This window comes from Mustela lutreola, chromosome 5 (assembly GCF_030435805.1).
Source record: "Mustela lutreola isolate mMusLut2 chromosome 5, mMusLut2.pri, whole genome shotgun sequence".
Classification (NCBI taxonomy): Eukaryota; Metazoa; Chordata; class Mammalia; order Carnivora; family Mustelidae; genus Mustela; species Mustela lutreola.
The window spans coordinates 52,189,013-52,211,243 of NC_081294.1; the positions used below are offsets into that span (position 1 = coordinate 52,189,013).

General features: G+C 37.4%; 1 long non-coding RNA gene across 1 annotated transcript; it reads right to left on the minus strand.

The window, feature by feature from the left end:
- Positions 1–3,434: 3,434 nt before the first annotated feature.
- On the minus strand, positions 3,435–20,379 carry LOC131831350 (uncharacterized). Its single transcript, XR_009353609.1, has 3 exons — positions 20,234–20,379; positions 9,873–9,939; positions 3,435–3,564 (listed from the first exon to the last, which is right to left on the minus strand). It is a non-coding gene; the product is annotated as an uncharacterized LOC131831350 (long non-coding RNA).
- Between the last annotated feature and the right edge of the window lie 1,852 nt (positions 20,380–22,231).

A 22,231-nucleotide genomic window follows, 5' to 3' on the forward strand; every position in this document is an offset into this window, starting at 1 on the left:
ACACTGTGAATTCAGAAGGAGTGAGGTCACAGTGGGTGGTAGTGATTTAAGGTGGTTCCTCGGATTCACATATGCTGAAGCATATATTTATGGCTGAGTCCAGGCTCAGTTTGAAAAATGTTTGAATGCTTAAAAGCAAGCAACACAATAACACATTTGCATGTTTGAATTAGAAGAGACACAGGAAGAAAAAGTAGGAAATTGGTCACTTTGCAGAGCTCAAAAAGACAACCTTGGGGGGCACCTGGGTGGCTCAGTGGGTTAAAGCCTCTGCTTTCGGCTCAGGTCATGATCTCAGGGTCCTGGGATCAAGTCCCATATCGGGCTCTCTGCTCAGCAGGGAGCCTGCTTTCCTTCCTCTCTCTCTGCCTGCCTCTCTGCCTACTTGTGATCTCTGTCTGTCAAATAAATTAAAAAAAAAAAAAAAGACAACCTTGGAAGAAAACAGTAAAACCAAAGAAATGAAGTATTAAAACATACATATTAATTAATTGAACTCATTACTTAATTATTGTTCTTTATTATCTTTGGTCATTTCTAAAGAAAGAGACATGCAAATTGGTCTCCATCTAGATAGAACTGATGATGGTGGTAAGGAATGGAGATTACCCAGTGAAGCGATTCTAAGTTCTGTCTCAGAAATGCTAAGTGAAATTAGGCATTAGAAATTAATACAGAGAAAATTCTTTGATTCTATAAATCAGAAATTAATTTAGTTAATAAAATACCTTGGAGAGAAATAAAACTATACAACTAGATAGAATAAATCTATTATTTTTTAAAACAAGTAGAGGATTTGTAATATTGTTTATATATGGAAATTGGTATGTATTTATAATCTTGGATATATGGATACTATTTGGCATACTTTAATGTCAATGTGTACTCTTTAAAAATGTGAGTATAGGCTACACAGATGTTTTTCAGAATTTTAATTTTTTTTTTTTATTTGACAGAGATAGAGATCACAAGTGGCGGGGGGATTCAGGCTCCTTGCCAAGCAGAGAGCCTGATGTGGGGCTCAGTCCCAGGACTACAGGATCATGACCTGAGCCAAAGGCAGAGGCTTTAACCCACTGAGTCACCCAGGCGCCCCCAGAATTTTAATGTTTAAAGGAAACCTCCATGTCATTGACTTGATCATCTTTGTCTTCGTATGCTATATAAAGGACACAGGCAGCAGTAACTCAATGTGTACAAAGAGGTCCCCTAATTCTGCCTTCTATCTTATGACTTTTTTAAAAGATTTATTTATTTATTAGAGAGAGAGATAGCTGTGGAAGGGGCAGAGGGAGAGGAAGAAAGAGTCTTAAGGGACTTTGTGCTGAGTGTAGAGCCCCATGTGGGGCTTGATCTCCCAACCCTGAGACCACCACCTGAACCAAAACCAAGAGTCAGATGCTTACCTGCTTAACTGATTGCACCACCCAGGTGCCTCAAAGTGCTTTCTTTTTTTTTTTTTTTTTTTTTTGGTGGCAGTGGGGAGGCAGAAGGGGACAGAGGGAGAAGGAGAGAGAGAATCTTAAGTAGGCTTCATGCCCAGCACAGAGCCTAATGTGGGGTTCCATCTCACAACCCTAATCATGACCTGAGCCAAAATCAAGAGTCAGATGTTAACAGACTGAGCCACCCAGGTGCCCCTGCCTCCTACATTATTTTGACAATATCAAGACTCCAGAAGAGATAGGTGCGGGGACCCAGAGTGGTACATGTATATATACGTGTATATGGTACATGATATATATGTGTATATACATACACACGCATATGTGTGTGTGTGTGTGTGTGTGTGTGTGTGTGTATATACACACACACACACACACACACACACATACAAGTTTGCTCTAAGAAGCATGCTGGAAAGTAGGTTATTACTTGGAAACCTAATTCAATTAACTAAAACTAAACCATCCTCAAAACTGAAATCTAAACCTTACCACAGTTCAAAACATTTTTATAGTGCCATTAAAAATTCTAATATTAACTTACCAAAACTGAATGCTGTCTAAACAGTTTTAAAATCTATTCTGAATCAAAACTACACACTGTATCTCTCTAGCTCTAATTCCCTTGCTCAGTTCAGATTACTTCAAACCATGCTGTTCCTAGTCATCAAAATGAACCAGACTCATCAAAGAACCAGTATAACACCAAAATAAAAGGACTTAAATTAGGCCAGTAGATGATCTGCTTTTTGCTTCTGAGAAGTTTAATGAGACAACCAATGTATTCATTTGTTCATTTAAAAACTATTTATTGAACATCCGCTGTATGCTCAGCACTACATAGGGCACTGGGAGGTACAGAGAGAGACTTGGCAACAGTTTTGCCCTTGTGGAATTTACTATTGCAATAGAAGAAAACAGGCATTTATCAAATACCTTCCCCCAAATTTGTGCAGTAGATTGTGGTATGTGTGCAGAAGAAGCAACAAAACCCTTTATAGGAGTAGGGGATACATGGCTCTCTGAAGCAAATGTTGCAATCAGAAATTGGAGCTTGAATCGAAATGCTCTCATCTGTTAAACTAAATTTGGCTGGTGAGTGAAATTTTTCTGGATGTGTAAGTGATGCAAATTTATGCAAATACTCTATATCCTGACTCTTCACACCCCTTTTTGTACAATTTCCTTATTGAGCTCATTGCAGTTCAAATAATGTTTATACTGTAGAGAAAGTCTTAAGACTGCATGAGCTTTGAAATTATGAGAAAGTTTAGAGCCAGTTTTTTTTTTTAATGTTTGCAACTTTATAAATCTGTTACATTTTAGATTGTTTTAAAGGTGGATATATTCATTGTAGCCTATCTATTATTTTAGTCTGATAAAATCTCAGAGGTATATATGTAAATTGTCTGATGTAATTTTGCAGTATCTAATTCATATCTATTTCTTAGTTTGGTGGAGATAGAAGTATGTATTATTAAAATACATGGAAATATTATCATTTTTGAAGAAAAAATATAGAAGATAATAGTAAGAAAAATGCCAACCTTAGCTTCATTCTCTTGGAAAAATATTACACATTTAAAGCTATCTGCCATCCTTAAGTAACTAATTTGCAGAATTTAAAATTATGTGTAATTTAATGTCTTAAAGATGTATGGTTATGACAATGCACTTTGCCAATTTATTCCTCATTTGTTTATGTGTACATTCTCTAAGAACCTTTTTCTTTGTATTAGTTTCTTGAATTGGAGGCTGTTTTTCATTACACCTTGCTTTGTAAGGTTTACCAAAAGACTTACACAACACAAATAGAAAGAAGGATATAATTTGTGAGATTATAAATGGCATCTTTTTACTGTAATAAAATAAGCAAAGAATAAATAAAACTGAATTAAACTCATTAGTGAGATATGAAACAACACACACAAAAAAAACTTGAAGTATTTAATAGCAAATTTAATAGCAAATCTTCAAAGAGTCCCCCTTTTGTAATAAATGTTTGACTCAGGTGGGAAGCCTGGCAGTGCTTTTCAGCATGCTAGATTTTCTAGTGTCTCTGCAGTCAGGTAAGAGGAGAACTGTGTGGTCCATGTACACGACAGTGGCATCCTCCTATCTATGGGATTGAGAAGAGAGAAAAAAATTAGGAAGCATGGAAATACAGTCTAATTCTAAAATAATTTATTTTTAATCCTGTCAGTGACTTCCATTATGTAGACTCTGGCTTCAATTTGTTCTTTGTTCTTCAAATGCCCAGTACCTTGATTTTGCTGTCATGTTGGGATGAGCGGAGGGAGAAAAATGAGGGAAGGGGGAAGGAGAGTAAGAATGTGGAAGCTGAAGGCAGGTAGGGCTCAAATCTTCTATCAGTTACATGCTGTATCACTTTAGGCAAGTTACAACTTTCTAAACCTCAGTTTCTACCTCCGTGAATGGGTATAACAATAGTTCCTACTGCATAAGATTTGTTTTGACACTTTGTGGAAACATAGCATGTAATGTGCTCTATACAGTACACCATACAATAAGCTATTATGAGGAAATTTAAAACAGAAGAGAGTATATGCTAAACGTCAAATAAGTACTAAGAACATATAGAAACAATGAAAGGCCTAGAGAAGAAAGGGATGTAAAAATAGTAACATTTGATGTATTGTAGTGGCTTCCACACATAAATGAAGGAGATGTAATTAATAGTCTTAGTAAATCATAGTCAAATTTTGGTTTAAGAAGCTACACAATCCAGAATATGTGTCTCCCCCTTCCTGAATTTTCTGTTATGGTCACAATTCACAATTCAGTAATTTGCTTTAGAGTCAGTTAAAGAGCTTTTTATTGGTTCAAACAAACACATGGGCTGTCAGTAGTTACTACCAGGTGCTGGAAATACTGAAGGAGTTTTGAAAGCATCCAGTTTGGCATTGCAACTGCAGGAGTCTCTTAGTAACTGTTGTCATGTATAATATCCTCTGACAGAACTTAATATTTTAGCTGATACTGGAAGAAGATACAGAAACTCTGGTGCTTAAATTTCTCTGTTAGTGAAATTCTCATGTTAAATATTTTTATGCTAAATACTTCAGTTCCAAATATATTAATGCTTCTAATAACTTCCCATAACCTAACCCGGAGTATTGGTAGTGATCAGTTAGATGAGAAGGTACAAATAAATTGTTCTGTTCACCCCAAACATAAATGCAGCTGACTCTCCTCAGTGACAGAATATAAATAGATCATGTTATATAAGGCACATAGAGGTTTTTTTTTTAACCTTTCAAAAGAATTAGCATTGCACATAGCATTACTATTTAAGAATTTCCCCTACATGGAACATGGTGTTTGAAAGTCTACCCCCACTGGCACTCATCAAAACCAAGAAAGCAAACAAAGAAAATACTGTATTTTGAGGAGTCTTGGTAGGTGAACACAGATATCAATCTATGTAAGCATAGACAGAATGCCCTGAACGATGCTGAGAATAGGCATCTGGTTAAATGAAGTTTCCAGTGAACAGAAAGTCTAGCAGAAAACTTAGTTACCTGTCACAAAAGTCAGATGGCTATTTTTACTGACCCAGAAAATAAAGTAGCACACAGAAGGGTCCTTAAATTTTATAACTACTTTGTGAGTCCTGACTGTATTCTTACTACTTCTAGTACAAGTGACAGCCAAGAGATATCAGTCTAGTTAATTTACATCAGAAAGATCTTCAGTAGACTCAAATCTCCTTGCCCAGGATGAAATCCTTTAGGAAATCATGATTCAGTGACATTGGTGGTTCTTTTTGTTTGTTTGTTTGTTTGTTTTGTTTTTAATTTAATTTTTTTCAGTGTTCCAAAATTCATTGTTCATGCACCACACCCAGTGGTCCATTGCAATACGTACCCTCCATAATACCCACCACCAGGCTCACCCAACCCCCTACCCCCTCCAAAACCCTCAGTTTGTTTCTCAGAGTCCACAGTTTCTCATGGTTTGTCTCCCCCTCCAAATTCCCCCAACTCACTCCTCTCCATCTCCCAATGTCTTCCTTGTTATTCCTTATGCTCCACAGGTGAAACCATATGATACTTGATTCTCTCTGCTTGACTTATTTCACTCAGCATAATCTCTTCCAGTCCCATCCATGTTTATACAAAAGTTGGGTATTCATCCTTTCTGATGGAGGCATAATACTCTATTGTATATATGGACCATATCTTTTTTTTTTTTAAGATTTTATTTATTCATTTGGCAGAGATCACAAGTAGGCAGAGAGGCAGGCAGAGAGAGAGGAAGGGAAGCAGGCCCCCTGCCGAGCAGAGGGCCTGATGTGGGGCTTGATCCCAGGACCCTGAGATCATGACCTGAGCCAAAGGCAGAGGCTTAACCCACTGAGCCACGCAGGTGCCCCTGGACCATATCTTCTTTATCCATTCGTCCATTGAAGGGCATCTTGGTTCTGCTATTGTTGAATGAACATTGGGGTACAGATGGCCCTTCTTTTCACTACATCTGTATCTTTAGGGTCAATAATACCCAGAAGTGCAATTGCAGGATCATAGGGTCGCTCTATTTTTAATTTCTTAAGGAATCTCCACACTGTTCTCCAAAGTGGCTACACCAACTTGCATTCTCCACCAACGGTGTAAGAGGGTTCCTCTTCAACACTTTTTGTTTACTGTCTTGTTAATTTTGGCCATTCTAACTGGTGTAAGTTGGTATCTCAACGTGGTTTTGTTTTGAACTTCCCTGATGGCTAATGATGAACATTTTTTCATGTGTCTGTTAGCCATTTCTATGTCTTCTTTGGAAAAGTGTCTGTTCATGTCTTCTGCCCATGTTTTGACGTGATAATCTGTTTTGTGTGTGTTGAGTTTGAGGGGTTCTTTATAGATCGTTGCTATCAATCCTTCATCTGTAGTCATTTGTGTAATATCTTCTCCCATTCCTCAAATGTCATTTGCAAATATCTTCTCCCATTCCGTGGTTTGCCTCTTTGTTTCATTGACTGTTTCCTTTGCTGTGCAGAAACTTTTGATCTTGATGAAGTCCCAAAAGTTCATTTTCGCTTTTGTTTCCTTTGCCTTTGGAGATGTATCTTAGAAGAAGTTGCTGTGGCTGTTATTGAAGAGGTTACTCCTATGTTCTCCTCTAGGATTTTGATAGATTCCTGCCTCACACTGAGGCCTTTTATCCATTTTGAGTTTATCTTTGTGTATGGGGAGTGGAACCAGCATTCATGTCCTAGAGGTAGAAAGAATACCCCCCAAGATTAACAAATCTAGAAAGACCTCAAAGCATGAATCATAATGATGAATCATAATTTTAGACAAGAGCTTTTGAGAGCAACTAAGGGTAAGAAATTCCTTATGTACAGTGGAAGGTCCATCAGAATAACATCAGACCTGTCCACAGAATCCTGGCAAGACGGAAAGGGCTGGCAAGACATATTCAGGGCACTAAATGAGAAGAGCATGCAGCCAAGAATACTTTATCCAGCAAGATTTACATTCAAAATAGATGGAGAGATAAAGAGCTTCCAAGACTGGTGAGGTTTAAAAGAGTATGTGACCACCAAGCCAGCACTACAAGAAATATTAAGGGGGGGGGCGTCTATAAAAGAAGAAAGAACTCAAGAGTGTCATAGAACAGAAATTTACAGATACAATCTATAGAAACAAGGACTTCACAGGCAGTATGATGTCAATAAAAACATCTTTCAGTAATCACTCTGAACGTGAACGGCCTAAATGCTCCCATAAAACGGCACAGTGTTGCAGATTGGATAAAACAATAGGACCTGCCCATATGTTGTCTACAAGAGACTCATTTTGAGTCTAAGGATACATCCAGACTGAAAGTGAAGGGATGGAGAAGCATCCTTCATGCCAGTGGGCCTCAAAAGAAAGCTGGGGTAGTGATTCTCATAGCAGATAAATTAGATTTTAAACTAAATACTGTACTCAGGGATAAAGAAGGACACTACATCATTCTTAAAGGGTCTATCCACCCAGAAGATCTAACAATTATAAATATTTATGCCCCCAATAGGGGAGCAGCCAACTACATAAGACAACTGTTAATCAAGATAAAGAGTCATATCAATATGAATACATTAATAGTAGGGGATCTTAACACACCACTCTCAGTAATAGATCATCCAAGCAGAAAATCAATAAAGAAACAAGAACATTGAATGACACATTGGACCATATGGACCTCATAGATATATACAGAACATTCCACACTAAAACAACAGAATACTCATTCTTCTCGAGTGCACATAGAAGTTTCTCCAGAATAGACCACATATGGGGTTACAAATCAGGGTTCAACCAATACCAAAAGATTAAGATTATTCCCTGCATATTCTCAGACCACAATGCTTTGAAACTGGAACTCAACCACAAGAAAAAGTTTGGAAGGACTTCAAACACTTAAAAGCTAAAGACCACCCTGCTTAAGAATGTTTGGATCAACCAGGAAATCAAAGAGAACTTAAATAATTTGTGGAAACCAATGAGAATGAAGAAACTTTGGTCTAAAACCTATAGGATAGGGCAAAAGCAGTCCTAAGGGGGAAATACATCTCCCTCAAAAAAATTGAAAGATCCAGAATACACCAGCTCTCTTTACACCTTAAAGAACTGAGGAATCAACAACAAATTAAGCCAACCCCACGCACAAGAAGGGAAATTATCAAGATTATAACAAAGATCAATGAGATAAAAACTAGAGATACAGTAGAACACATCAACAAAACCAGAAGCTGTTTTTTTTTTTTTTTTTTAAAGAATCAATAAGATCGATAAACCATTGGGCAAACTAATCCAAAAGAAAAAAGAGAGGACTCAAATTAATAAAATTATGAATGAAAAGGGAGAGATCATGACTAACATCAAGAAAATAGAAACAATCATCAGAAATTATCAACAGTTATATGCCAATAAGTTAAGCAACCTAGACGAAATGGATACATTCCTGGAAATTATAAACTTCCAAAACTGAATCAGGAAGAAAATGACAATTTGAATAGACCAGTATCTAGTAATGAGTTGAAACAGTGATCAAAAATCTCCCAAAAAAACAAGAGCCCAGGACCTAACAGATTCCCTGGAGAGTTCTACCAAACATTCAAAAAAGAAATAATATCAATTCTTTGTAGCTGTTTAAAAAAAAAGAAAAGACAAAGGAAAGAAAGAAAGAAATAGTAGGAAAAGTTCCAGACTCTTTTTATGAAGCCAGCATTACCCTGATCCCCAAACCAGGAAAAGAACCCACCAAAAAGGAGAATTTCAGTCCAATATCCTGATGAATATGGTTGCCAAGATTCTTAACAAGATCCTTGCTAATAGGATCCAACAGTACATTAAAAAAATTATCCACCATGACCAGGTGGGATTTATCCATGGGATGCAAGGGTGGTTCAACATTTGCAAATCAATGTGACAGAAGACTCCACCCCCAAACTACTAGAACTTATACAGCAATTCAAATGTGACAAGATACAAAAATCAATGTACAGAAATCAGTTGCTTTCATATATGCTAACAATGAAAAAATAGAAATGGTAATTAGAGAATCGATTCCATTTACTATAGCATCAAGAACCATAAGATAAAGAACACTCATGAAAGAAATTGAAGAAGACACAAAAAGATGGAAGAGCATTCCATGCTCATTGTTAAAATTATACTGCCTAGAGCCATCTATACTTTCGGTGCCATCCTGATCAAAATTCCACAGACATTTTTCAAAGAACTGAAACAAACAATCCTAAAATTTGTATGGAACCAGAAGAGAACCCGAATTGCTAAGGAAATGTTGAAAAACAAAACAAAATAAAACTGGGGGTATCACGTTACCTGATTTCAAGCTTTACTACAAAGCTGTGTTCACTAAGACAGTATGGCTCTAGCACAAAAACAGACACATAGACCAGTGGAACAGAGTATAGAGCTCAGATTATGGACCCTCAACTCTATGGTCAAATAATCTTTGACAAGGCAGGAAAAAATATACAGTGGAAAAAAGACAGCCTCTTCAATAAATGGTGCTGGGAAAATTGGATAGCTATGTGTAGAAGAATGAAACTTGACCATTCTCTTACACCATACACAAAGGTTGTTATTTGACCCAATAAGCACTCATGTAAGTGTGTCAAAATCAGTGGGAAATAATCGGAAGATATCCTCCTTCAGCACCTGCCAGTCAGCTTCATAAGACCAAAATTCTTGACAAGGATCTTTACACTAATTTTGTGGGATCAGTGGCAGCTAGGCACCATACCGGATATTCAAGGACACAGGCTGCAGCACTCCCCTGCCTTACACGTGCTCTCTGTGAGCCGGGTTGTAAAGACACCTACGTGAAAGAACTTCAGATCATTTTCCAGTGTCTGTGACATCAGTCTTAACCATGCATGTGACAGTTGTACCTTACCTGGGGAGTTTGTTGGAGTTCAGATACTCTGTTGTGTTCCTAGCATCTCACTGACCAGACAGCACCACTATGATGAGAAACAAGTGTTAATTGTGAATACAGGAATACTGTGAACTGAAATAGTTAAATTTTCTCACCCGAAGCACATTTTACTCATACTTGCAAATATCTGGACGTATTTTAACTTCATAATTTTTCTGCCAGAAAATAAATTGAATGGTGATTTAGAAAACATAAGGCCAAAAAGATGGGGGAAAAAGAAGCAAAAAATAGAGTGAGTCTCATTTTATTATAAAATCTGGGCTGACTGGCCATATAATTAGCTAGTTAATTAGGAAAAATAATTAGCATCTTAAGATGTTCACTTCATCATCTGTACATTGGAGACCTTATTTCCTTGGAACTTCTCAGGAATTTTTGATGCCTAAGAAAAAGTATAGTAAACGACATTTGAGGATTATAAACTACCATATTGTAAGAAATCATTAGCACCAACTATTTGTTTGAAAATAGTAAATAACCAACAAAGAATTATAGTCATACCTTATTTGGATAGTTAATCAAATATAAATGTATTTATTTGTATAGGGAAAAAATGACAGGGGAGGAGAAAATACAATTGGAATGTTAATTTTTGCTATCATAATTTTCCTTTCACTAAACTTGTCCTGCATAAGAGCATGTTAAGAAAGTAACTGAACAACTGTGTTGATTGCCAAAGGGTTAATTTTGTCATCCCCAAGACCCACTCTTTTTATTTTATTTTATTTTATTCAAGGATATATAATATCTTTCATTTATTCAAAGATATATAATAAAATATATCCTTTTATTCAAGGATATATATAAAAGAGGAAAAAAAGAAAAATATGGGAGATGACATTAATGCTTAAGAATAAGGTGAGTAGGGGCGCCTGGGTGGCTCAGTGGGTTAAAGCCTCTGCCTTCGGCTCAGGTCATGATCTCAGGGTCCTGGGATCGAACCCCACATCGGGCTCTCTGCTTAGCGGAGAGCCTGCTTCCTCCTCTCTCTTTCTCTGCCTGCTTCTCTGCCTACTTGTGATCTCTCTCTCTCTGTCCAATAAATAAACAAAATCTTAAAAAAAAAAGAATAAGGTGAGTAGATTTTTTTTTAAAGATTTTATTTATTTATTTATTTGTCAGAGAGAGATCACAAGTAGATGGAGAGGCAGGCAGAGAGAGAGAGAGAGAGAGAGAGAGGGAAGCAGGCTCCCCGCTGAGCAGAGAGCCCGATGCGGGACTCCATCCCAGGACCCCGAGATCATGACCCGAGCCGAAGGCAGTGGCTCAACCCACTGAGCCACCGAGGCGCCCAGTAGATTTTTTTATAGTCAGAAAATATAGCCTTTATTGTGTTGATTATTTTTAAAATTTGAGTATATTTGACACACAGTGTTACATTAGTTGCAGGTGCACAACTTAGTGATTTGACAAGTTTATACATTATGCCATGCTCACCACAAGTGTAGCTGCCATTTCTCCCATTCCATTGCTATTACAATACCACTATTTTTCTTGTGCTCTGTTGTTTATTCCCATGACTTATTCCATAACTGGAGGCCTGTATCTCCTTCTCTCTCTTTCACTCATTTTGCCAAACCTCCAGCCCCTCTCCCCTCTGGCAATCATCAGTTTTTCTATTTATAGCCCTAATTATGCTTTTTTTTTTTCACTTTCTTAAAGATTTCGTTTATGAGTGGAGTCATATGGTATTTATCTTTCCCAGTCTGATTTATTTCACTTAGCTTAATGCCCTCTAGGTCCATCCATGTTGCTTCAAATGGTATGATCTGATCCTTGTTATGGCTGCGTGATATTCCTCTGTGTGTGTGTGTGTGTGTGTGTGTGTGTGTGTGTGTGTGTACGTGTACAAATAATGTAGCAGTAAACAGTAAGCAAAGGAGTGCATATACCTTTCTCAGTTCATGTTTCATTTTTCCTGGGTAAATACCCAATAAAGGAATTATTGGATCATATGGTATTTCTAGTTTTAATTATTTGAGGAACCTACATACTGTTTTCCACGGGGGCTTTACCAGTTTATATTCCCACCAACAGTGCACAAGGATTCCTTTTTCTCCACATCTTCGCCAATCCTTAGTGTTTCTTGTCTTTGATTTTAGTCATTCTGACAGGTATGAGGTAATATCTCATGGTGGTTTTGATTTGTATTTCCCTGATGATGAGTGATATTGAGCATTTTTTCCTGTCTTTAGCCACCTGTGAGTCTTCTTTGGAAAAATATCAAGTCCTCTGCTCATTTTTAAATTGGATTTTTTTTTCTAGTGTTGAGCAAAATGAATACATTTTTTACCTGAAGAAAGAAAGGATCCTTATAGAGATGAAATTAGAAAACTGTAAGATAATAAAAAAATTAGTAGGTAAAGCATCCCAGTTCCCTTTGCAGTGTTTATTTTAATGACCACTGCAAAACATTAACTTGAAAATAAGTAAGTTAATGAAACAAATGATGTTTCTCTGTGCTTTTTCTCATCATCCCTCAGCTACCACAAGATACAGCAATTCTGGTATCTCTGGAGATAAACCTGCCCGTTCACCTTGTCCCTTTCCTTGCCATTAGCTAGTATCCAATCAAAACCATTTCATTTGTCAATGTAAGTTAGGACCAAAAAAAAAAAAAAAAGGTGGCAAATCTTTTGAATAGATGTTTAGGTTCATTCTTCTCACTCTGCAGATGATGGAAACCAAGCCCATGATGGTTCTATGCTTATATGAGGTCAAGTACCTAAATTAGTGGCAGAAGCAAGAGAAAAACCCAAATTTCCTGACTCAGGCTTCTTGTCTTCTTTCCAGTATACCATGCTCCCAACATTTAAAACTTGGAGTGTTCATCAGTGAATCCTGGTGGATACACTGGCGATTTTATGGGAAATCAGAAAATGGTAGTATGGTTTTCTAAGGGAATAGAGTGTACTATTAGGGACAGAGTGTACTATTAGAAATAAATTTATCCTTAATATTTGTTTCAGTTTCACATTTAGGTCTTTCATCCATTTTGAGTCTATTTCTTGTGTATGGTGTAAATAAATGGTCCAGTTTCATTCTTTTGCATGTTTATACAAAACTGGCTGTCTTTTTTTTTTTTTTCATTCTTTTGCGTGTTTATACAAAACTGGCTGTCCAGTTTTCCCAGCACCGTTTGTTGAAGAGTGTCTTTTTTCCACTGGATATTCTTTCATGCTTCATTGAAGATTATCATAGAGTTAAGTGTCCATTTCTGAGTTCTCTGTTCTGTTCCACTGATCTATGTATCTGTTTTTATGCCAGTACCATACTGGCTTGATTATTACAGCTTTGTAATAGACCTTGAAGTCCATAATTGTGATGTCACCAGCTTTAGTTTTCTTTTTCAACATTCCTCCGGTTATTCAGGGTCTTTTCTGGCTCCACACAAATTTTAGGATTATTTGTTCCAGCTCTGTGAAAAATGTTGTAGGTATTTTGATAGGGATTGCAGTGAATGTATAGATTGCTCTAGGTAGCATAGATATTTTAACAATATTTGTTCTTCCAGTGCATGAGCATGGGACGTTTTTCCATTTCTTTGTGTCTTTCTCAATTTCCTTCATGAGTATTCTATAGTTTTCTGAGCCAGATGCTTTGTCTCTTTGGTTAGATTTACTCTTAGGTGTCTTATGTTTTGGATGGAATTGTAAATGGGATCGACTCCTTAATTTCTCTTTCTTGTCTTGCTGTTGGTGTATAGAAATGCAACTGATGGGGCATCTGGGTGGCTTAGATGGTTGAGCATTTGCCTTGAGCTCAGGTCATGATTTCTAGTCCTGGGATTGAGCCCCACATCAGGCTCCCAGCTCAGTGGGGAGCCTGCTTCTCCCTCTGCCTCTCCCTCTGCTTGTGCTCTGACTCTCTCTTTCTCTCTCAAATGAATAAAAAAAAAGATATGCAACTGATTTCTGTGCATTGATTTTATATCCTGACACTACTGAATTCCTGAATGCTTTCTAGCAGTTTTGGAGTGGAGTCTTTTGGGTTTTCCACATAAAGTATCATATCACCTGCAAGGAGTGAGAGTTCGATGACTTCTTTGCCGATTTGGATGCCTTTTTTTTTTTTTTTTCTTGTTGTTGTCTGATTGCTGAGGCTAGGACTTCTGTTGAATAGTAGTGGTGATTGTGAACTTCCCTGCCATGTTTCTGACCTTAGGGGGGAAAGCTCTTACATTTCTTCATTGAGAATGGTATTCCCTGTGGGTTTTTAATAAATGGCTTTTACGATATTGAGGTAGGTACCCTCTATCCCTACACTTTGAAGAGTTTTGATCAAGAAAGGATCCTGTACTTTGTCAAGTGCTTTTTCAACATCTATTGAGAGTATCATATGGATCTTGTTCTTTCTTTTATTAATATATTATATCACATTGATTGATTTGTGGATGTTGAACCAACCTTGCAGCCCAGGAATAAATCCCACTTGGTCATGGTGAATAATCCTTTTAATGTACTATTGGATCCTATTGGCTAGTATTTTGGTGAGAATTTTTGCATCCATGTTCATTAGGGATATTGGTCTGTAATTCTCCTTTTTGATAGGATCTCTGGTTTTGGTTTTGGGATCAAGGTAATGCTGGCCTCATAAGATGAGTTTGGAAGTTTTCCTTCCATTAGTATTTTTTGGAACAGTTTCAGAAGAATAGGTATCCAAAATCCTTGAGCAGCACACAGGGAGTAACCTCTTTTGACCTTGGCCACAGCAGGCAAAAATGAACTTTTGGGACTTCATCAAAATTAAAAGGTTTTGCACAGCAAAGGAAATAGTTGACAAAACCAAAAGGCAGCCTACAGAATGGGAAAAGATATTTGCAAAAGTTTTATCAGATAAGAGGCTAGTGTCCAAAATTTGTAAAAAAAAGTTATCAAACTCAATACCCATAGAAAAAAATAATCCAATCAAGAAATGGACAAAATACAAAAACAGACATTTCTCCAAAGAAGACAGCCAAATGGTCAGCAGACGCACAAAAACGCTCACATCACGTGGCATCTTGGAAGTACAAATCAAAACCAAAATGAGATACCACCTCACACCAGTCAGAATGGCTAAAATTACCAAGTCAGGAAAAACAGATGTTGGGGAGGATGGGGAAAAAGGACTATCCTTTTATGCTGTTGGTGGAATGCAAGCTGGTGCAGCCACTCTGGAAAACAGTACAGAGGTTCTTCAAAAAGTTGAAAATAGAGCTACCCTATAATCCAGCAATAGCACTACTGGGTATTTACTCCGAAGATACAAATGTAGTGATCCAAAGGGATATCTGCACTGGGGTGCAGATATCCACCATAGCCAAATTATGTAAAGAGCCCAAATGTCCATCAACAGATATGGATAAAGAAGATGTGGTATATATATACATTGGAATATTACTCAGTCTTAAAAAAAAGAATGAAATCTTGCCATTTGCAATGATGTGCATAGAACTAGAGGGTATTATGCTAAGTGAAAAGTCAGAGAAAGACAATTAAATGATTTCACTCATATATGAGATTTAAAAAACAAAACAGAGGAACATAGGGAAATGAAGAAAAAAATAAAACAAGAAAAAGCAGAGAGGAAGACAAACCATAAGGGACTCAGAGACTCTTAATCATAGGAAACAGACTGAGGTTTGCTGTGGGGGAAGGATGGTGGGGGAATGGAGTAATTGGGTGATGGTTGTTAAGGAAGGCAAGGTGATGTAATTAACACTAGGTATTATATACAACTGATGAATCACTGATCTCTGCCTCTGAAACCAATAACATACTATATGTTAATTAATTGAATTAAAATAAAAAAGAGTAATGTTTAACTTAGTCTTTATTCAATGTACCCCCAGAATTTAGTCCCCTGCACTGTACTATAAGCTCCACAATATCAGAAATGTTTGCCTTGTTTCCTAGTGTATCCCCAGTACCTCACGCAGTGTTAGGTCCTTGAAAAAATAGGTGGTCAATAAATCTTTGTGGATAGAATAAATAAAATGAATAAAATAAAAGACAGTGAACAAAGGCATGGACCTTGTCCTCTATTGGAAATTATGGTATAGAAACAGTTTTATTGCAAAGTCAAATATCCCAAGTGCTATAATGAAGGGCTCAAGTTCTCTGTGATGAGTGAAATTAATAACAAGAGGTGAAGTCAGCAGAAATGGAGATTCATTAAATCTTTCAATGAGCAGTAGTTCTATATCCTGCCTTTATGAACTGGAAAAGGCTTATTTATTTAGAATTTTTCTGGGTGCAAGAACAGTGAGACAAGTAATCTCAAAGGAGGGAAAGGGAATTTATCATAATGAGACATATATTTCTTTGGGATTGAGGTACAGAGATCACTATACAGCCAGGAATCACAGAAACAGGAAAACTTTCAAAAACAGACCCAGCTCTATCTATCCCTCTCAGGAGCTGAAGGGCAGACAGTGCAGCTTTGCTAGTCTTGCCTAGTCAAGCTCTCTCTCAATACCAGATCATTGCCTCTGCTTCTTTGTGCTCTTAATACATCAATCATCACTGCAGTTTCCTTTTACTTCCTTTTGTTTTCATTGCCTCCTCCTTTATTAAAACACTTGTACTTCCGTTCCAAATGCTAACACCCTCAATATCTTATCTTTAAAGTGCCAAGTGAAGGGACACCTGGGTGGCTAAGTCAGATAAGAGACCACCTTTTGATTTCAGCTCAGGTCATGATCTCAGTGTCCTGGGATCAAGCCCTGCATGGGCTCTGTCCTTAGCAGGGAGTCTGCTTCTCTCCCTCTCTCTCTGCCCCTTCCCCTGCTTGTGAGCTCTCTCTCTCTAAAATAAATAAATCTTTAAAACAAAAATGCGAAGTGAAATATCTTGTAAGTAAGTAACTAGCTACCCAACATAAAGGCAATTTTTGACTCAGGGCTATGTAGCATGTTGACATTTCAATAGGACTATCAACAGTTAACAAATTTCTGAGAAGAAATCCTGGGAAAGTGGGCAGGTATAAAATACAACTAGTGAGAACATGTACTTATTGGCTATTTTTTTAGATTATTAAATCAGTGGTTAAATAAAATTCATGATTATCATCATATCACTGAATTACTGTATTACTCTGGTACATTTTCCTCCAGTCTATTTTCGTGCATATATTTCTAATACTATGCACATACTTTTTAAAAATATATGGGGTTCATTATAGATCCTGGATATCAACCTTTTGTCTGTACTGTCATTTGCAAATATCTTCTCCCATTCCGTGGGTTGCCTCTTTGTTTTCTTGACTGTTTCCTTTGCTGTGCAGAAGCTTTTGATTTTGATGAAGTCCCAAAAGTTTATTTTTGCTTTTGTTTCCTTTGCCTTTGGAGACATATCTTGAAAGAAGTTGCTGTGGCTGATATCGAAGAGATTACTGCCTATGTTCTCCTCTAGGATTCTGATGGACTCCTGTCTCACGTTGAGGTCTTTTATCCATTTTGAGTTTATCTTTGTGTATGGTGTAAGAGAATGGTCGAGTTTCATTCTACTTATAGCTGTCCAGTTTTCCCAGTACCATTTATTGAAGAGACTTTTTTCCACTGTATATTTTTTCCTGTTTTGTCGAAGATTAATTGACCATAGAGTTGAGGGTCCATATCTGTGCTCTCTACTCTGTTCCACTGGTCTATGTGTCTGTTTTTATGCCAATACCATGCTGTCTTGGTGATCACAGCTTTGTAGTAAAGCTTGAAATCAGGTAACATTATGCCCCCAGCTTTATTTTTGTTGAGTGAAATAAGTCAAGCAGAGAGAGTCAATTATCATATGGTTTCACTTATTTGTGGAGCATAACAAAAAGCATGGAGGACAAGGGGTGTTAGAGAGGAGAAGGGGGTTGGGGTAAATTGGAAGGGGAGGTGAATCATGAGAGACTATGGACTCTGAAAAACAATCTGAGGGGTTTGAAGTGGTGGGGGGGTGGGAGGTTGGGGTACCAGGTGGTGGGTATTATAGAGGGCAGGGATTGCATGGAGTACTGGGTGTGGTGAAAAAATAATGAATACTGTTTTTCTGAAAATAAATTAATTAAAAATTTTTTAAATGTGGGATCTCACTCTATATATATTTTTTAAAGATTTTATTTATTTATTTGACAGAGAAATCACAAGTGGCTAGAGAGACAGGCAGAGAGAGGGAGAAGTAGGCTCCCTGCAGAGGAGAGAGCCCAATGTGGGGCTTGATCCCAAGACCCTGAGATCATGACCTGAGCTGAAGGCAGAGGCTTAACCCACTGAGCCATGCAGGTGCTCCTCACTCTATGTATTTTTATAAATCTCACATTTATGATTGCTTATATATATTCCTATTCCCCTAAAAACACAGATTTAAGTGATTATGTAATCTCTCTTAGAAATTCATCATCTTTACTGACCCCCAATTTCCTGCAATCAGGCTTGTACACACAATAACATGCACTGCACCATCAATACAACTCTCCATATTTTTAATTTAATTATCTGTTTACCTATATTTTTCATTCTCAGAAATATTAGATATATACTGTAAGCCTAGGTGGTGTGAGGTACTAGGCACACAAATATGAGTAAAATATTTTGCCATAGGTCCAAATCCGAAGCCCATATCCAGACATGGAAACAACCTATTATGATGTAATAGTACAAGTAATAGTTTAAAAAAAAAAAAAAAGGAAGAAGAATGCACGCAGAGCTGTGGATTCCAAGAGGAAGAAACGGCTAAATCTGCCACAAGAAACAAGCAAGGGAGGCTTCTTAGGGAAAATACTCTTATTAATACTGAAATTCTTATCAAAGAAACACAAACTGGTTAAGCTTGTAGCTGGAGAAGACAAAGGAGAGATTTGGCCAGCTGGAGAAATGTCTCTGCTATTTCAAATAGTTTAGAGTTTATCTTGAAAGCAAGAACAAGCCACTGAAGGATAAGACAAGTTAGAGATTGTTGGAACAACCCAGAGAAAGGTGAAGAAAGCTGATAGTGCTGAGGTCTTGGAAAGCAGTGAAGAGACTTGGAAATATTTAGGAGGTAAATAAAATGATGTTTATCCACCAATTAGATGTGAATTTTAGAGATATGGGAGCTGAAAATTTTTAGTGGGTTTATTAGTAGGTGGTGGATCTGTGGATATAATGCAGAGCCAGGATGGGTCAGTTTGGGCTTTACTTAGTTTGAAGTAATTAAAGGATATGAAACTAATAATACACTGTATGTTAATTAAATTGAATTTAAGTAAAAAATTTAGAAAAACAATAACCGGAAACAAAACAAAACAAAACAAAAAGGCCAACTGGGGTCATCTTTCCAAATGGTAACTGATAGCTTCCTCCAAAATTTCAATGACTCTACATTGCACTCAGAAACAAGTTTAAAATCCTTTAGAATTTTATGTCCGTGCTTAATCTGGCCTTACCTAATTTCCCATTATTATATCCTGTCCCTTTCCCTCTCCCTCACACTGTTCTATTGTTGCTACCCCCCTTCCCAACTAGAGTCTTTGTACCAGCAGTGCCTGAAATGCCTTTCCATCTACTTTCCTTCTCTTTCAACTAAATTCTGCTGGCTGCACAGACCACAGCTGTTTTTCTAGCTCTACATTGTTAGGACAGGCTGTGTGCTTTGTAACAAAGATCATATAGTTGTTCATAAACTGGCCTTTTCCCTTCTGTAATATTCTTCTATCTCTGAAGAATAGAACCTCCTCAAGGTCAGGTTAGGGATTTCTGTGTACCCATTGTCTCATACAGTTTCTGTATATATAATGGGCAATCAATAGATCCTCGTTGGAAAAATAAACAAAATAGTGGATGTTGAAGGAAAAAAAAAACATAAAGTCACTTATAGTTAGTATGACTTCAAGTGATTTTTAAAATCACCCTCTGGAACTTCAGTCTGAATACCAAAAATTGTAGACTGTATTATGCTAAATAAGAGAAGAAAATGAGTTCATTGAATTTCACTTTCAACAGTACCACCCAAAGGATATTTTTTAGTTAATGAACCAGAAATTGACTGTTCCTGAAGATCCTTTCCCCCAATATTTTCTGTTGTGGTGGTAGTAAAATGCATATAACATAAAAATTACCATTTCATTTCCAAATTTTAAGATTAAATAAAGACGTAACGTGTGTGGTAGAGTACTTAGCTGTTCTCCAAATCTGTTTCTTCTGTTTCCTGTACTTACAACTATACTTTATTTCCCAGCTGTTCCATTAGTTCAGTATGGCCATATGGCTGGGTTGCAGCTCATGGCATGTGGTGTGTGAGCAGAAGGTAACACACTCCCCTTCCATACTTACTTCATAAAATACATGCATTGAGGGTTCATCCATGTTTTCTCCTTACCTAGTGAATAATGAGAGGACCAATGAGAGGATTTCAGGGGTAGTAGACTCACAAGCTGGAAGGATGCTGGCTTCCTGAATGATCATTTAGAAGTGTTCACTTGTGGGGCGCCTGAAGGGCTCAGCGGGTTAAAGCCTCTGCCTTTGGCTCAGGTCATGATCCCAGGGTCCTGGGATCAAGTCACACGTTGGGATCTCTGCTCAGCAGGGAACCTGCTTCCCTTCTCTCTCTGCCTGCCTCTCTGCCTCCTTGTGATCTCTGTCTGTCAAATAAATAAATAAAATCTTTAAAAAAAAAAAAGTGTTCACTTGCATTTATGATCAGTTAATGAGTGGAATTTGGAATTTTGATGCTTCACAGTGGTAGAACCTGGCACTATTCTAACAAATATGATATGTTCTCTGTAGCTGATACAAATATTGACTGATAACTTTTTCCAGGTATTGCAGTAGTGAAAGATATTGTGGATGCTTTTCCCCTTGTTTTTTTTGTTTTCTTCTTAACTGACAGCATCCAGAAATTAATGTTAGGAGTTGAAGAGACAGATAAAATGGACCTATATTACCAGTAACAGGAAGACAGGCAAGGACTGGCTGTACACCATTTGGGGGATGGCACAATTCTGCATGGAGTGCCTGAGGCAGACATGTGTTCACATCAGAATGGAATGATGGATGCCATGACAATGGAGTGGTGGCATTTGTTTCTACTAAAAACATCTAAAGCACATGCTGCACCTTTTCCAAATTGAATACTCTATTAGAAGTAATTTGCACATATTTCCTATTCTAAACTATTACAGTTCCCAGCTGAGTACTACTCCTTACTATAAAGGGCAAAGGGCCTCCTATCCAGACTTTCCTTGTCACTGTTGGCTCCCTTTTCAGCTCCTCAGGGACAAGAGGGGAACACAGAAGGATTTCTGTGACTGGGAAGAACTTGAACCATAGAGGTGACAGGGTATAAACTGTTCTCTGAGAGAAAGGGGGAAGTTACTAACTCTGTTCTGAATCACTGTATTTGGATGAATCTGAAAGTGAACTAGGGGTAACTTAGTAGAAAAGCTAGCTCTACTTTCTCTTCTTAAACAGTTACAATAGTATTAGGAAGATGATGACATCTTTAGGTTAGTGAAGCTCACCTAGAATGATTCTTTCTTAAAGCTGCCAAAACCACCAGGGAAGTCATTCCTTTATTTAAAATACTTTAGTATACTTCTATCAAGATAAACGTGCAATCTGAATGAAGAAGGGCCTGTGTAATCTTGCTGTTGCTTACTTCTACATACTCATCTCAGGACAATCTCCCCTGTCGTTATGGTCTTTACTTCAGCCTTATTTCTTTCAATTCTTTAAAAAGCCATGCTTACTTGCATCACATGATATTTGTACCTGCCATTTCTACTATGTGGGATGTTCTCTGTGGACCACAGCTTTTAGGCAATCATATTTTATCCATTAGAACACTACTAAGACAGTACCTCAAACTTTGACTCTCTGACTACATTAAGGATTTTTCTTACATTACATATATTTTGTGGGCTGTATTAGTTGTCAAAAATATTCACTGCCTTTTGACAAAGTACAGCATCCCTTCCTGATCAAAACTCTTCAAAGTGTAGGGATAGAGGGCACATACCTCAATATAATCGCAAATATCATTCTCAATGGAGAAAAATTGAAAGCTTTTCCGCTAACGTCAGGAACACGGAAAGGATGTCTATTATCACCACTGCTATTCAACATAGTACTAGAAGTCCTAGCCTCAGCAATCAGACAACAAAAGGAAATTAAAGGCATCCAAATCGGCAAAGAAGAAGTCAAACTATCACTCTTTGCAGATGATATGATACTATATGTGGAAAGCCCAAAAGACTCCACTCCAAAACTGCTAGAACTTGTACAGGAATTCAGTAAAGTGTCAGGATATAAAATCAATGCACAGAAATCAGTTGCATTTCTCTATACCATCAACAAGACAGAAGAAAGAGAAATTAAG